The sequence below is a fragment of the Bombina bombina genome, chromosome 2 (genome assembly GCF_027579735.1).
Source record: "Bombina bombina isolate aBomBom1 chromosome 2, aBomBom1.pri, whole genome shotgun sequence".
Taxonomy (NCBI): domain Eukaryota; kingdom Metazoa; phylum Chordata; class Amphibia; order Anura; family Bombinatoridae; genus Bombina; species Bombina bombina.
Window position 1 is genome coordinate 1,274,879,409 of NC_069500.1, and position 17,046 is coordinate 1,274,896,454.

Here is a 17,046-nt window from a genome sequence, read left to right on the forward strand (position 1 = left end):
GAACCTTAGCGGCTCTGTCGTGCCCTAGCTCCTTTGGAGTTGGACCTTTGTAAGGGGTGTTATCTTCCCTTTGGGTTGGGATTTATGTTTAGATCCGTTTAACGGATTATTTGTATCCCTTGTGTAGTCTGTTTTTATTCGGACGGGGTATGGTGTTCCCTGGGGTATTGTTTGTCTAAACAATTCTGGGGCTCGGGCCTTCATTTGTCTGGATCTTTCTGGGCATAAGCCTGCTGGTCTGATTGGTGGTTAGCTCCATGGTTTCACAAGCTGGATCCCGCTGTGGTGCAGGTACTTTTTTGTCATGGCCTTATCTGGTATTTTTCTGGATTTATAGATCCTGTGGCTGGTGCAGGAGCTCCAGTTCTCCAGGGAACATAAGCTATAACTTTTGGTCTCTCCTGTTTAACTACTAGCAGCTTGGCCAGGAGTGCTGTGTACTTAGGCTCCTCATGGCCTGCCTTGTCCTTGAATGGTATGTACTTCCCTTTTCTTTCATGTAATTAGCAAGAGTCCATGAGCTAGTGACGTATGGGATATACATTCCTACCAGGAGGGGCAAAGTTTCCCAAACCTTAAAATGTCTATAAATACACCCCTCACCACACCCACAAATCATTTTTACAAACTTTGCCTCCTATGGAGGTGGTGAAGTAAGTTTGTGCTAGATTCTACGTTGATATGTGCTCCGCAGCAGGTTGGAGCCCGGTTTTCCTCTCAGCGTGCAGTGAATGTCAGAGGGATGTGAGGAGAGTATTGCCTATTTGAATGCAATGATCTCCTTCTACGGGGTCTATTTCATAGGTTCTCTGTTATCGGTCGTAGAGATTCATCTCTTACCTCCCTTTTCAGATCGACGATATACTCTTATATATATACCATTACCTCTGCTGATTTTCGTTTCAGTACTGGTTTGGTTTTCTACAAACATGTAGATGAGTGTCCTGGGGTAAGTAAGTCTTATTTTCTGTGACACTCTAAGCTATGGTTGGGCACTTTTTTATAAAGTTCTAAATATATGTATTCAAACATTTATTTGCCTTGACTCAGGATGTTCAACATTCCTTATTTTCAGACAGTCAGTTTCATATTTGGGATAATACATTTGAATCAATCATTTTTTCATACCTTAAAAAATTTGACTTTTTCCCTGTGGGCTGTTAGGCTCGTGGGGGCTGAAAATGCTTCATTTTATTGCGTCATTCTTGGCGCAGACTTTTTTGGCGCAAATTTTTTTTTCTGTTTCCGGCGTCATATGTGTCGCCGGAAGTTGCGTAATTTTTGACGTTTTTTTGCGTCAAAAGTGTCGGCGTTCCGGATGTGGCGTCATTTTTGGCGCCAAAAGCATTTAGGCACCAAATAATGTGGGCGTCTTATTTGGCGCTAAAAAAATATGGGCGTCACTTTTGTCTCCACATTATTTAAGTCTCATTATTTATTGCTTCTGGTTGCTAGAAGCTTGTTCACTGGCATTTTTTTCCCATTCCTGAAACTGTCATTTAAGGAATTTGATCAATTTTGCTTTATATGTTGTTTTTTTCTATTACATATCGCAAGATGTTCCACGTTGCAACTGAGTCAGAAGATACTTCAGGAAAATCGCTGCCCGGTGCTGGAGCTACCAAAGCTAAGTGTATCACTTTTGGTATCTGTTCCTTCAGCTGTTGTTTGTATTAAATGTTATGACAAACTTGTTAATGCAGATAAAATTTCCTTTAGTACTGTTACATTACCTGTTGCTGTTCCGTCAACATCTAATACTCAGAGTGTTCCTGATAACATAAGAGATTTTGTTTCTAAATCCATTAAGAAGGCTATGTCTGTTATTTCTCCTTCTAGTATACATAAAAGTCTTTTAAAACTTCTCTTTTTTCAGATGAATTTTTAAATGAACATCATCATTCTGATACTGATAATGGTTCTTCTGGTTCAGAGGTTTCTGTCTCAGAGGTTGATGCTGATAAATCTTTGTATTTGTTCAAGATGGAATTTATTCGTTCTTTATTTAAAGAAGTATTAATTGCATTAGAAATAGAGGATTCTGGTCCTCTTGATACTAAAACTAAACGTTTAAATAAGGTTTTTAAATCTCCTGTAGTTATTCCAGAAGTGTTTCCTGTCCCTGATGCTATTTCTGAAGTAATTTCCAGGGAATGGAATAATTTGGGTAATTCATTTACTCCTTTTAAAACGTTTTAAGCAATTATATCCTGTGCCATCTGACAGATTAGAGTTTGGGACAAAATCCCTAAGGTTAATGGGGCTGTCTCTACTCCTGCTATATTTTTAGCGGATGTTGCTGCAGCTTCAACTTTTTGGTTAGAAGCTTTAGCGCAACAAGTAACAGATCATAATTCTCATAGCATTATTATTATATAACATGATAATTATTTTATTTGTGATGCCATCTTTGATATCATTAGAATTGATGTCAGGTATATGTCTCTAACTATTTTAGCTAGAAGAGCTTTATGGCTTAAAACTTGGAATGCTGATATGTCTTCCAAGTCAACTTTGCTATCCCTTTCTTTCCAGGGTAATAAATTATTTGGTTCTCAGTTGGATTCTTTTATCTCAACTGTTACTGGAAGGAAGGGAACTTTTTTACCACAGGGTAAAAAATCTGAGGTAAATTTAGGTCTAATAATTGTTTTCGTTCCTTTCATCACAACAAGGAACAAAAGTCTGATCCTTCATCCTCAGGAGCGGTATCAGTTTGGAAACCATCTTCACTTTGGAATATATCCAAGCCTTATAGAAACCCAAAGCCAGCTCCTAAGTCCCCATGAAGGTGCGGCCCTCATTCCAGCTCAGCTGGTATGGGGCAGTTTACGTTCTTTTCAAAGAAATTTGGATCAATTCCGTTCACAATATCTGGTTTCAGAACATTGTTTCAGAAGGGTACAGAATTGGCTTCAAGTTAAGGCCTCCTGCAAAGAGATTTTTTTCTTTCCCGTGTCCCAGTAAACCCAGCAAAGGCTCAAGCATTTCTGAAATGTGTTTCAGATCTAGAGTTGGCTGGAGTAATTATGCCAGTTCCAGTTCTGGAACAGGGGCTGGGGTTTTATTCTATCTCTTCATTGTACCAAAGAAGGTCAATTCCTTCAGACCAGTTCCGGATCTATCAATATTGAATCGTTATGTAAGGATACCAACATTCAAGATGGTAGCTGTAAGGACTATCCTGCCTTTTGTTCAGCAAGGGCATTATATGTCTACAATAGATTTACAGGATGCATATCTGCATATTCAGATTCATCCAGATCACTTTTAGTTTCTGAGATTCTCTTTTTTAGACAAGCATTACCAGTTTTGTGGCTCTACCGTTTGGCTTAGCATCAGCTCCAAGAATTTTTACAAAGGTTCTCGGTGCCCTTCTGTCTGTATTCAGAGAACAGGGTATTGGTATTTCCTTATTTGGACGATATCTTGGTACTTGCTCAGTCTTCACATTTAACAGAATCTCATACGAATCGACTTGTGTTGTTTCTTCAAGATCATGGTTGGAGGATCAATTTACCAAAAAGTTCATTGATTCCTCAGACAAGGGTAACCTTTTTAGGTTTCCAGGTAGATTCAGTGTCTATGACTCTGTCTTTGTCAGACAAGAGAAGTCTAACATTGATATCAGCTTGTCAAAACCTTCAGTCACAATCATTCCCTTTGGTAGCCTTATGCATGGAAATTTTAGGTCTTATGACTGCTGCATCGGACACGATCTCCTTTGCTCATTTTCACATGCAACCTCTTCAGCTCTGTATGCTGAACCAATGATGCAGGGATTACACAAAGATATCTCAATTAATATCTTTAAAACCGATTGTACGACACTCTCTGACGTGGTGGACAGATCACCATCGTTTAGTTCAGGGGGCTTCTTTTGTTCTTCCGACCTGGACTGTAATTTCAACAGATGCAAGTCTTACAGGTTGGGGAGCTGTGTGTGGGTCTCTGACAGCACAAGGGGTTTGGGAATCTCAGGAGGTGAGATTACCGATCAATATTTTGGAACTCCGTGCAATTTCCAGAGCTCTTCAGTCTTGGCCTCTTCTGAAGAGAGAGTCGTTCATTTGTTTTCAGACAGACAATGTCACAACTGTGGCATACATCAATCATCAAGGAGGGACTCACAGTCCTCTGGCTATGAAAGAAGTATCTCGAATTCTGGTTTGGGCGGAATCCAGCTCCTGTCTAATCTCTGCGGTTCATTTCCCAGGTATAAACAATTAGGAAGCGGATTATCTCAGTCGTCAAACGTTGTATCCGGGCGAATGGTCTCTTCACCCAGAGGTATTTCTTCAGATTGTTCAAATGTGGGAACTTCCAGAAATAGATCTGATGGTTTCTCATCTAAACAAGAAACTTCCCAGGTATCTGTTCAGACCCCGGGATCCTCAGGCGGAGGACGTGAATGCATTATCACTTCCTTGGAAGTATCATCCTGCCTATATCTCTCCGCCTCTAGTTCTTCTTCCAAGAGTAATCTCCAAGATTCTGAAGGAATGCTCGTTTGTTCTGCTGGTAGCTCCAGCATGGACGGATTCTTTTTCGGATGGCCTCTTACCAACCGTGGGCTCTTCCGTTAAGACCAGACCTTCTGTCGCAAGGTCCTTTTTTCCATCAGGATCTCAAATCTTTAAATTTAAGGGTATGGAGATTGAACGCTTGATTCTTGGTCAAAGAGGTTTCTCTGACTCTGTGATTAATACTATGTTACAGGCTCATAAATCTGTATCTAGAGAGATATATTATAGAGTCTGGAAGACTTATATTTCTTAGTGTCTTCTCATCATTTTTCCTGGCATTCTTTTAGAATTCCGATAATTTTTTTTTTACAGTTTCTTCAGGATGGTTTAGATAAAGGTTTGTCCGCAAGTTCCTTGAAAGGACAAATCTCTGCCCTTTCTGTTCTTTTTCACAGAAAGATTGCTAATCTTCCTGATATTCATTGTTTTGTACAAGACTTGGTTCGTATAAAACCTGTCATTCAGTCAATTTCTCCTCCTTGGAGTTTGAATTTGGTTCTGGGGGCTCTTCTAGCTCCTCCTTTTGAACCCATGCATTCATTTGGACATTAAACTTCTTTCTTGGAAAGTTTTGTTTCTTTTGGCCATCTCTTCTGCCAGAAGAGTCTCTGAATTATCTGCTCTTTCTTGTGAGTCTCCTTTTCTGATTTTTCATCAGGATAAGGCGGTGTTGCGAACTTCTTTTGAATTTTTTCCTAAAGGTTGTGTATTCTAACAACATTAGTAGAGAAATTGTGGTTCCTTCATTATGTCCTAATCCTAAGAATTCTAAGGAGAAATCATTGCATTCTTTGGATGTTGTTAGAGCTTTGTAATATTATGTTGAAGCTACTAAGTCTTTCCGAAAGACTTCTAGTCTATTTTTCATCTTTTCTGGTTCTAGAAAAAGCCAGAAAGCTTCTGCCATTTCTTTGGCATCTTGGTTGAAATCTTTAATTCATCATGTCTATGTCGAGTCGGGTAAAACTCCGCCTCAAAGGATTACAGCTCATTCTACTAGGTCAGTTTCTACTTCCTGGGCGTTTAGGAATGAAGCTTCGGTTGATCAGATTTGCAAAGCAGCAACTTGGTCCTCTTTGCATACTTTTACTAAATTCTACCATTTTGATGTGTTTTCTTCTTCTGAAGCAGTTTTTGGTAGAAAAGTACTTCAGGCAGCGGTTTCAGTTTGAATCTTCTGCTTATGTTTTCATTAAACTTTATTTTGGGTGTTGATTATTTTCGGCAGGAATTGGCTGTCTTTATTTTATCCCTCCCTCTCTAGTGACTCTTGCGTGGAAAGATCCACATCTTGGGTAGTCATTATCCCATACGTCACTAGCTCATGGACTCTTGCTAATTACATGAAAGAAAACATAATTTATGTAAGAACTTACCTGATAAATTCATTTCTTTCATATTAGCAAGAGTCCATGAGGCCCACCCTTTTTGTGGTGGTTATGATTTTTTTGTATAAAGCACAATTATTCCAATTCCTTATTTTATATGCTTTCGCACGTTTTTCTTATCACCCCACTTCTTGGCTATTCATTAAACTGATTTGTGGGTGTGGTGAGGGGTGTATTTATAGACATTTTAAGGTTTGGGGAACTTTGCCCCTCCTGGTAGGAATGTATATCCCATACGTCACTAGCTCGTGGACTCTTGCTAATATGAAAGAAATGAATTTATCAGGTAAGTTCTTACATAAATTATGTTTTTTGGGAGTTTCCTTTCATTGCCATCAGTGGTGCCTGGATGGTTTTCATTCGGCTCAAATTAGGCCTTTGGCCTTGTGAGTGTGTGTCATGTCTCTTATCATATGCTCCTTTTTTCATCTCCTTTTGCATTATATTATTAACATTGTCTGGCCCTTTAAGGATTCATCCTCTCATGCTCCGCTATTTAAGGCTCAAGCACACCTACCAAAGTGCTTGGTATTGTAGCTACTTCCCAGTGACGTGCAGTGGGGTCAGAGGCTAGTGAGGCACCGACTATTATACACCCGAGAAGCAAATAAAAATCCAAATCACGTCCCTCTCACACTTCTCTCTCTCTCACACACACTTCTCTCTCTCTCACACACTTCTCTCTTTCTCTCTCACACACACACACACACACTTCTCTCTCTCTCTCTCTCTCTCTCTCTCTCTCTCTCTCTCTCTCTCTCTCACACACACACACACTTCTTTCTCACACACACACTACTCTCTCACACACACACACACTTCTCTCTCTCTCACACACACACTTCTCTCTCACACACACACTTCTCTCTCACACACATACACTTCTCTCTCTCACACACACACACTTCTCTCTCTCACACACACACACTTCTCTCTCACACACACACACTTCTCTCTCACACACACACACTTCTCTCTCTCACACACACTTCTCTCTCACACACACACACTTCTCACTCTCACACACACACTTCTCACTCTCACACACACACTTCTCACTCACACACACACACACACACAATTCTCTCTCAGTAAATACTCTGTTTTTTTTTCTAATTTTGTTTACAGTACACACATTCCAATTGCAGTTCTCTTCATTTCTTAGTTAAAATATAAAACTATACCAATTAATAATCTTGTATAAGTGGTATTTTTTCACTAATTCCTTAAAAACAAAATTACGCAATACTGAGCCTTCCAGTGGGAACTCAATCTGATTATTTGGGGTTATAAATTATTATTATTTTATTGTGTAAACTACACCCAGCAGGAGGCGCTGTTGGACAAATAAACACGAATATTTTGTGTAATTAGAATAGGGAGACAATAGTACAACCCTTTAATAAATAAAATAATAATAATTTAACCCCAAAGAATCAGATTAAGTTCTCACTGGAAGGCTCAGTATTGTGTAATTTTGTTTTTAAGGCATTAGTGACAAAAATACCATTTTAACAAGATTATTAATAAATTAATTTTAAATTCACTGACCATATAGATCATCATACAAAAAATGTAAAGACAAAGCTTTTTATTTTTTTTAATGAATAGATGCACTGAGAAATACATGTGAAATAAAATGTTAACATTGCAGATTCAGTCAGTGTTTTTAAACACCGGCATTTGAGATTTTCTCCAGCAGCGCCACCTGCTGGGTGTAGTACACAATTAGCTCTTTAAAAATTAGCCACACACCCAGCAGGTGGCGCTGCTGGACAAGATCTCAAATGCCGGTGTTCAAAAACAATGACTGAATTTATTAAGGCTGGTTCAGTTCTATATACAAGAACACACGCTTTTTGATTGATTAATTTTTTAAATGAAGAAATGTGTACATTGCAGATTCAGTGAATCTGCAATATACACATTTAATTTCCCAGGCATTTCTCCTTCATTTAAAAATAAATCAATCAAAAAGCGTGTGTTCTTGTATATAGAACTGAGCCAGCCTTAATAAAATAGTGGTCTCAGGTCTCCCCCAGTCCCCACTGCCTGTCAGTACGTGCCACAGTAACTGCTGCATCACCAGACAGGTCCCCAATATTACTTTTTATTCCCCTGTTGGTTGGCCCACTCAGCCAAGCTTAAAAGCACAGACAAACTCGCATTATAGTTAAAAAAAAAAATCATAGGCAGTGAGACTCCGTCTCCACTCCTGTCCAGTGTCCTCCTCGGCTCCTGCAGCCTACACTGCTCCACTGGCACCTCCTGAGTCTTCTTTTCCACGCCAGCGCTGCCACACTGCACTGACTCTGCAGCACAGTGCACACAACACAGTCCTTGAGTCCTCCAGGCTCCTCCACTCCAGAACCTCCGACCTCCTCCACAATGAGTGACTGAGCCACAACCGCTGCGCAGCTGACTGAGACTGCAGTGCACTTTGCCAAATGCAATACAAGAAGCACGCAGTTTCAGCAGCAGCTCCCTCCTATCTTGTACCAGACTTCCCGCCTGAACTGAAGTGAAGGCGCGACGTCACGTGACCGGGCCCACACACGTCACTCTGTCAATCAGCAGGCACACCTCCCACAGTGCAGAAGGCTGATTGGCTGAGTGATCTAGCTCATCATGGAGGCGGTTTAGAGAACCGCCTCCAATGGAGCTACTGAGGGCCCGGCGAGTCACCAGTGGGTGGCGCAGCTCTAAGTGAGCAAAGGATTGTACTTTAAATCCATTGTTGCGCAATTAATGGAGGGCAGCGGACCAGCTCACTGCCTCCTAATTGCGCAACAATGGATTCTATGCAGAATTTGGCTGCTGTAAAATAGTAAATAAAATAAAGATTATGTGGTTAAAATCACCATGGGGGGGTAGGGTACCCTTGGTGCAGGGGTGGTCGTGGCCAAAAAAAATTAGAAAAAAAAATACTTTTTTATTTTTAATAAATATTACTTGAAATCTTTTCTTTGCCCTGATTGGACAGGGGAGGCACAGCCTCCCCTGTCCTCCTATTACTGCACGTCACTGCTACTTCCTGCTTCACTTCCTACTCTAGCCTTACCTCTTTAAGCTTGTCAGACTTTCAAATGTCAGCCTGTCTCTGGAAGTCGTGTGCAACGCTTACCCAGCTGTTCTACCTTACCGGAGCCCTCTCAGCTTCCTGCGGTGACGTCACACGCTAACTGGCTGCCTCCTCTTAGCTGTTCAGTTGCTCCTGTGTACTCCACTAGACTGCTACCGCTACTCCCCTCTACCAAAAGCCGTTTTTGCTCTGATAAGGTACACGCTCCACATATCTCCTATATGCTGCAATTATATCTTCCATGTAAACTGCGTGTAGATTTCTCTATATGACTTTGATGTGCACATTATTTTTTCCCCTAAACTGTTGCAACTTGCCCCTGTTTATTAATGCTGTGTTAACACCTCCTGCATTTGTTCATAAGATTGACATGCTGCATTATTCAGTGCTTACACCACAGGTGGCAGCTATAGTTCAATGTACCAAACAAACCCCCTACTAACATTGTTTAAGAGGATCTCTGGGATTTCACATTACTAAACTTAGTAATTTATGTAATTTCCCATGTGTTCTCTGTGCTACAAAAATATTACTAATTGTTTACACATCTCAGCTGTGGTCCAACAAAACATTATTTTTCTTACAGAGCCTCTGCTAGGCATCACAGAATACCAAGCCATATATATATATATATATATATATATATATATATATATATATACAATGGACCCAGCTGAGATGACCTCTCATATGCAGACGCTTAACCAGAGAGTGGATTTATTCACTGATGGCTTGAATACATTGAAAGCTGAAAATGATGTAGTGAAAGCTTATATAAAACACTTTGTAGAAACCAAAAGTCATTTTCCAGAACCACAAGTTAGCCCTCCTGACACTTTTAGTGGTGATTGAAAACATTTTAAGGATTTTAAAAATTCCTGTCTTCTGTTGTTTTCTTTAAAACCTTATACCTATCATAATGACAGAATTAAAGTTATCACCACAGTTTCATATCTTAGAGCAGAGCCAAGAAGTTGGGCAAACAACTTCCTTGAAACTAACGATGAGATCCTCAACTCCCTAGATTCATTTTTTTCTGCTTTGGGACAGTTATATGATTATCCTTTTAAGTAGCTAACAGCTGAAAATGCTATGAGATCGTTAAAACAAAAGAAAAGGGATGTTGAGGATTACATAGCGGATTTCAAGAGGTGGGCTAAAGACACACAGTGGAATAATTTATCGCTCAGAAATCAGTTCCGCCTCGGCCTTTCTGAGGCAATTAAAGATGAATTGTCCCGCATTGAAATACCTCCTACTCTTGAGGAACTTATAAACCTTAGTATAAGCATAGACAGACGACTCAGAGAGAGATTACATGAAAAGTCTTACCATGACACTACTACCAAAAGCACAGTCACTCCAGTCTCACATATAGTCAACCCAAAAGCAGTAGTGAACCAATGGAAATAGCATTTCTTAAAGGACCACTTAGTAACCAAGAGAAGGTTAGAAGACGCACACAAAACCTGTGCATGTACTGTGCCTCAGACGAACATGTTGTAAAAGCCTGTCCCATACTCCTACGACAGAACAAGGGGAAGAATAATACTACTCAATACTGTTCAAATACTGATATTAGTGACAGAAATTATTGTAAATTATCGCTTATTTTACAGTGGGATCAGCTTCGGGTGAACGTAACCGCGATTCTTGACTCAGGGGCATCCACCTCTTACATTGATTTGTCTTTCACTAATAAAAATAATATTCCACTTATGAAAAAAGCCTCTCCTGTACCTTTAAGGGGTATAGATGGGAAGATTTTATGCTCAGGCCCAGTACTGTATGAGACTGTCCCTCTGCTCGTTACATCTCATGACCATCATAGGGAATACATTGTCTGATGTTATTCCTTCACCTGCATTTCCACTCATTTTAGGTTTACAATGGCTTAGAACTCATGACCCACTTATATCTTGGTCATCTCTCTCTGTACAATTTACCTCTCAATATTGTAACACTACATGTTTCCCTACACTCCTGCTCCAACCACCTCTAATTCCTGATGAGACCATTATTCTTAAAGAATATCTAGATTCCTCGGACGTATTCAGTAAGAAAGAATCAGAGAATTTACCTCCACATCGGAAATATGATTGCCCTATAGACTTATTACCAGTGGCCATATTTTTCCACTATCAAAGCCAGAACTTGATCATTTGAAAGAATACCTTGATGAGAACCTAAGGAAGGGCTTCATAAGACCCTCCACATCACCAGCTGGAGCGGGAATGTTTTTCGTTAAAAACAAGGATGGCTCATTAAGGCCAATAGTTGATTATAGACAACTGAATAAAGTCACCATCAAAATTCGTTATCCTCTTCCTCTTATCCACGAATTGATTGAAAGGTTGAAGGGATCAAGGTTCTTCACCAAGTTGGACCTAAGGGGAGCTTATAATCTTGTTCGTATAAGATCAGGAGACGAATGGCTGACGGCGTTTCGCACTCGATACGGATTGTACGAATACACCGTCATGCCATTCAGTCTCTGTAACGCCCCTGCCACCTTCCAGCACCTAATCAATGATGTTTTCAGAGACATCCTCGACATCTTTGTAGTCATCTACTTGGATGATATTTTAATATTCTCCAAAACACTTGCGGAGCACAGAAATCATGTTAGACAGGTACTCTCCAGACTCAGGAGTTACTCTCTCTACGCTAAAGGTGAAAAATGTATCTTTAATTCACAAAGTATCTCTTTCCTGGGTTATCACATTTCTGATACAGGGATCTGATGGATGACACAAAGGACCAAACTTTCTTACAGTGGCCAACACCCACTACAAAAAAAGATGTGCAAAGATTTATGGGCTTTGCCCTCTTTTATCGCAAGTTCATAAAGAACTTTGCCTCTCTTGCTAAAGCACTGACTAATCTCACTAAAAAAGATACGAAATTTCAATGGACTAACGACTCCCAACTGGCTTTCGACATATTAAAGAACAAATTTACCTCAGCTCCCATTTTAAGGTTCCCTAATCCTAATCTACAGTTCATCTTGGAGGTTGACGCCTCTGAGGTCGCTATAGGGGCAGTTCTATCACAGAGGGAACATCTGAAAGATCCCCTACATCCTGTGGCTTACTACTCAAGATCACTGACTACTCCAGAAACACACTATCCCATTGGGGATAAGGAATTACTGGCAATCAAGGCAGCATTTGAAAACTGGCATCATCTGCTTGAAGGAGCCAACTTCCCAACTATTGTTTATACAGACCATCGGAATTTACAATATTTAAAATCCACCAAAACACTTACCGCCAGGCAAGTCCGCTGGAACCTTTACTTTTCCAGATTTAATGTCCTCATTACTTATAGACCTGCTGTTAAAAACGTTAAAACTGATGCCCTATCACGCATACCCACAAATACCCCAAAGATTCATATACCAGAATCAGTCATGCCTGAAAAAAACTTCCTCTTGCTTACTATTGACTCCATACCTTTCCTAAAAGATGAACAACAGATGGATACAACAAAATCCTCATATAACTTACAACTGGATTCGGATTCCTTACTCTACCATGGAAACAAAATTTATATACCTCCATCAGTAAGATAACTACTCTTACATTCTGCCCATGAATCCCCTTTAGCCGGTCACTCTGGAATCTACAAGACTCAGGAGCTATTGAAGAGATCCTACTGGTGGCCTAATATGACCACAGACATCAGAGTACATAAACTCTTGCCAGACCTGTACTACTTCTAAAAGATCAAAACAAGCCCCTTGGGTCCTTCCATTACCCACTCCCTCCAGACCCTGGCAAGAGATTGCTCTTGATTACATTGTTGATTTGCAAAAGTCATCTAATAACACTACCATTCTAGTTGTTACTGATATATTCAGTAAAATGTTACATCTTATACCTTACCACAAGTTACCTACCGCTGCAGGAACTCTTCAACTACTTCTTACTAATGTTTTTAAACATCATGGTTTGCCTCAAAAGATACTCACTGACCGTGGTTCCCAATTCACCAGTAGGTTATGGGCAGAATTCTGCAAAGCTCTTGCAATAGACATAAGACTCACAACATCTTATCATCCAGAGAGTAACGGAGAAACCGAGAGGTTTAACCAGCGGATCGAACAATTTCTACGACTCTATTGTTCTACGCAACAAAATTCTTGGTCTGACCTTCTACCATATGCTGAGTTTGTCTTTAACAATACTAGACATTCTACTACTAAACAAACACCCTTTCTTTCATGTAATTGGCAAGAGTTCATGAGCTAGTGACGTATGGGATACACACTCCTACTAGGAGGGGCAAAGTCTCCCAAACCTCAAAATGCCTACAAATACACCCCCACCACACCCACAATTCAGTTTTACAAACTTTGCCTCCTATGGAGGTGGTGAAGTAAGTTTGTGCTAGATTTCTACGTTGATATGGGCTTCGCAGCATGCTGAAGCCCGGTTTTCCTCTCAGAGTGCAGTGAATGACAGAGGGATGTGAAGAGAGTATTGCCTATTGAATGCTATGGTCATCCTATCGGGGATCCATTTCATAGGTTCTCTGTTATCGGTCGTAGAGATTCTTCTCCTACCTCCCCTTTCAGATCGATGATATACTCATATACCATTACCTCTGCTGATTCTTGTTTCAGTACTGGTTTGGCTATCTACTATATGTAGATGAGTGTCTTTTGGTAAGTAAGTCTTATTTTATTTATGACACTCTCAGCTATGGTTGGGCACTTTATATGTAAAGTTCTAAATATATGTTTTATACTTATATTTGCCATAATTCAGGTTAATCAGTATATTTCCTTCTTTCAGACTGTCAGTTTCATTTTTGGGAAATGCATATAAATAAAAAAGATTCTTACCTGAAAATTTTTCATTTGACTTTTCTTCTAAATTGCGGGCTGTTAAGCTCGCGGGTGCAAAAAATGCTAGAATTTATTGCGTCATTTCTGGCACAAGACTTTTTTGGCGCGAGAATTACATTTGTTTTAATTGACGTAATTTCCGGCGTCGTAGTTGACGCCGAGAGTTTTCACGTCGTTGCTTCATTTATGACGCTCGTGTTTGTTGCAGGCGTTTTTGGCGCCAAAAAAGTTGTCAATTGTTGGCGTCATACTTGGCGCCAGTTTTTTTTACATTATTTAAGTCTTTGTTTCTTTTTGCTTCTGGTTTCCAGAGGCTTATTCTGTTTTCATTTTTTCCCATTCCTGAAACTGTCATTTAAGGAATTTGATAATTTTGCTTTATATGTTGTTTTTCTATTACATATTGCAAGATGTCTCAAGCTCACCCTGTATCAGATATCAGTTATTTTATTGATAACTAGATTATGTTAAATTATCTATGTTTGATATCTATGGCTTGTACTTTCCTCTTATTTGTTTCTTTCTTTTTTTCTTTTTTTGTTAGCATAATATCACTGAGCATCAGTTAACTGTACAATGTTCTTACATTTGTTTTTTTTGCTAGCAATAACATAGAAAACCATACAAATTAATCTTTTTGTAATCAATGGTGCAAATACCTTTATCTTAAAGAATATATTTTTTCTCAACTTCATAATTCTTGGTTTTGAATTTTGTATCTTGATGCATTAAGTAGCTCCATTACTGGCTCTTACATTTTATGACTGTGTACTTTGTAACTCTGTTTATCAACTGTTAATTACAATTGTCCTGTATCTACCCAGAACTATCTATGTTTTTAACCTGTTTTTATCTGGCCGCTGAAGGGTTAACCCTTTTCCTGTTTAGCCTATAAATTGTTAAGGTTGTAACATAGACAACAGTCTATGAGTAAGCGCCACTAGGGGGCGCGAAACGCGTAAGACCTTGTTGTTCTGTTTCCCCTGCCTGTCAGTCTGCCTTTTTAATAAGGCCAAGTGCCTTCAATAAAGACTTTGTTTTTTACTACTTACGCTTGTGGGTCTGTTAAGTAGTGCCTGCCACCTCCCCTTCTTTTGCATCACCCTGTATCAGAATCTACTTCTGGAAAGCTGCTGCCTGATGTCGGTTCTACCAAAGCTAAGTGCATTTGTTGTAAACTTGTGGTAACTGTTCCTCTGGCTGTAGTTTGTGTTAGTTGTCATGATAAACTTTCAAAAGCAGACAATATTTCCATTAGTAATAATCCATTACCTATTGTTGTTCCTTCAACATCTAATGTTCAGGATATTCTTGTTAATGTAAGAGAATTTGTTTCTAATTCTATTCAGAAGGCCCTGTCTGTTATAAAACCTTCTAATAAACGTAAAAGGTCTTTTAAAACTTCTCATAAATCAGATGAATTTTTAAATGACCGCCAACATTCTGATTTATCTATCTCTGATGAGGATCTATCTGGTTCAGAAGATTCTGCCTCAGATATTGACACTGACAAATCTTCATATTTATTTAAGATGGAGTTTATTCATTCTTTACTTAAAGAGGTGTTGATTGCATTAGATATTGAGGAGTCTAGTACTCTTGATATTAAAACCAGTAAACGTTTAAATTCGTTTTTTAAACCTCATGTAGTTATTCCAGAAGTTTTTCCAGTTCCTGATGCTATTTCAGATGTAATTTCTAGGGAATGGAATAGTTTGGGTACTTCATTTACTCCTTCTTTAAGGTTTAAGAAACTGTACCCTTTGCCAGCTGATAGATTGGAGTTTTGGGAAAAAATCCCCAAAGTTGATGGGGCTATCTCTACTCTTGCTAAATGTACCTACGGTAGATAGTACTTTTTGCCTCAGGATAAAAAATCTAGGGATAAATTTAGGGCTGCTAACCGTTTTAGTTCCTTTCGCCAGAATAAGGAACAGAAGCCTGATCCTTCCCCTAAAGGAACGGTTTCCAATTGGAAGCCTTCTGCAGTCTGGAATAAATCCAAGCCTTTTAGAAAATCAAAACCAGCCCCCAAGTCCGCATGAAGGTGCGGCTATCATTCCAGCACAGCTGGTAGGGGGCAGATTACGATTTTTCAAAGATGTTTGGATCAGTTCAATTCAAAATCATTGGATTCAGAACATTGTTTCTCAAGGGTACAGAATAGGTTTCAAGGTAAGACCGCCTGTGAGAAGGTTCTTTCTCTCACGCATTCCAGTAAACCCAGTAAAGGCTCAGGCTTTCCTGAAATGTGTTTCAGACCTGGAGTCATCTGGGGTAATTGTGCCAGTTCCATATCTGGAACGGGGTCTGGGGTTTTATTCAAATCTGTTCATTGTACCAAAGATAGAGAATTATTTCAGACCAGTTCTGGATCTAAAAATTTTGAATCTTTATGTAAGAATACCAACATTCAAAATGGTGACTATAAGGACTATTCTGCCTTTTGTTCAGCAAGGGCATTATTTGTCCACAATAGACTTACAGGATGCATATCTTCATATTCCAATTCATCCAGATCACTATCAGTTCCTGAGATTCTCTTTTCTAGACAAGCATTACCAATTTGTTGCTCTTCCTTTTGGCCTAGCAACAGCTCCAAGGATCTTCTCAAAGGTTCTCGGTGCCCTTCTCTCTGTAATCAGAAATCGGGGTATTGTGTGTGGTGTCATGAAACCAGAGAATTTATCCCTAGAGTGTTCAAGTAGTTCTTAAATTTACAAACATATTTTAAAATATAGACTAGGCCTCTGGCCTAGTCTTTGTCTAAGAAGGACACTCCCATGTAGCCTTTTGATTGGTGTATGGTAGGACACACCTTAAGTGAATTAAGTATACAATGGGAGCCAACAGTTAGTATGCACACTTTTTTATCTTCCTCACCTCCTGGAAGCAACTGATGAGAGAGAGAGAGCATTGAAGGACTGAACTGGCTGAGTATATTAGCATTCTTATACATTTACTTTGGGATAAATTCTCTTGTTCACTATGTTTAGTTAATATTGCTTAATCTGGGTTTGTTTAAAATAGAGTTGCCCCATATAATTTGGACTGTACTTTATGTTTGTAGCTCTTGGTATTTCTTGAGACTTGTTTTATATTTTGTAGTCTATAGATAATTGTTAATCTTCATACCTATATTATTTGTCTTCCAATAAAATAATTTTAAAAAGTGGACAACCCCTTTGGTTTAATATT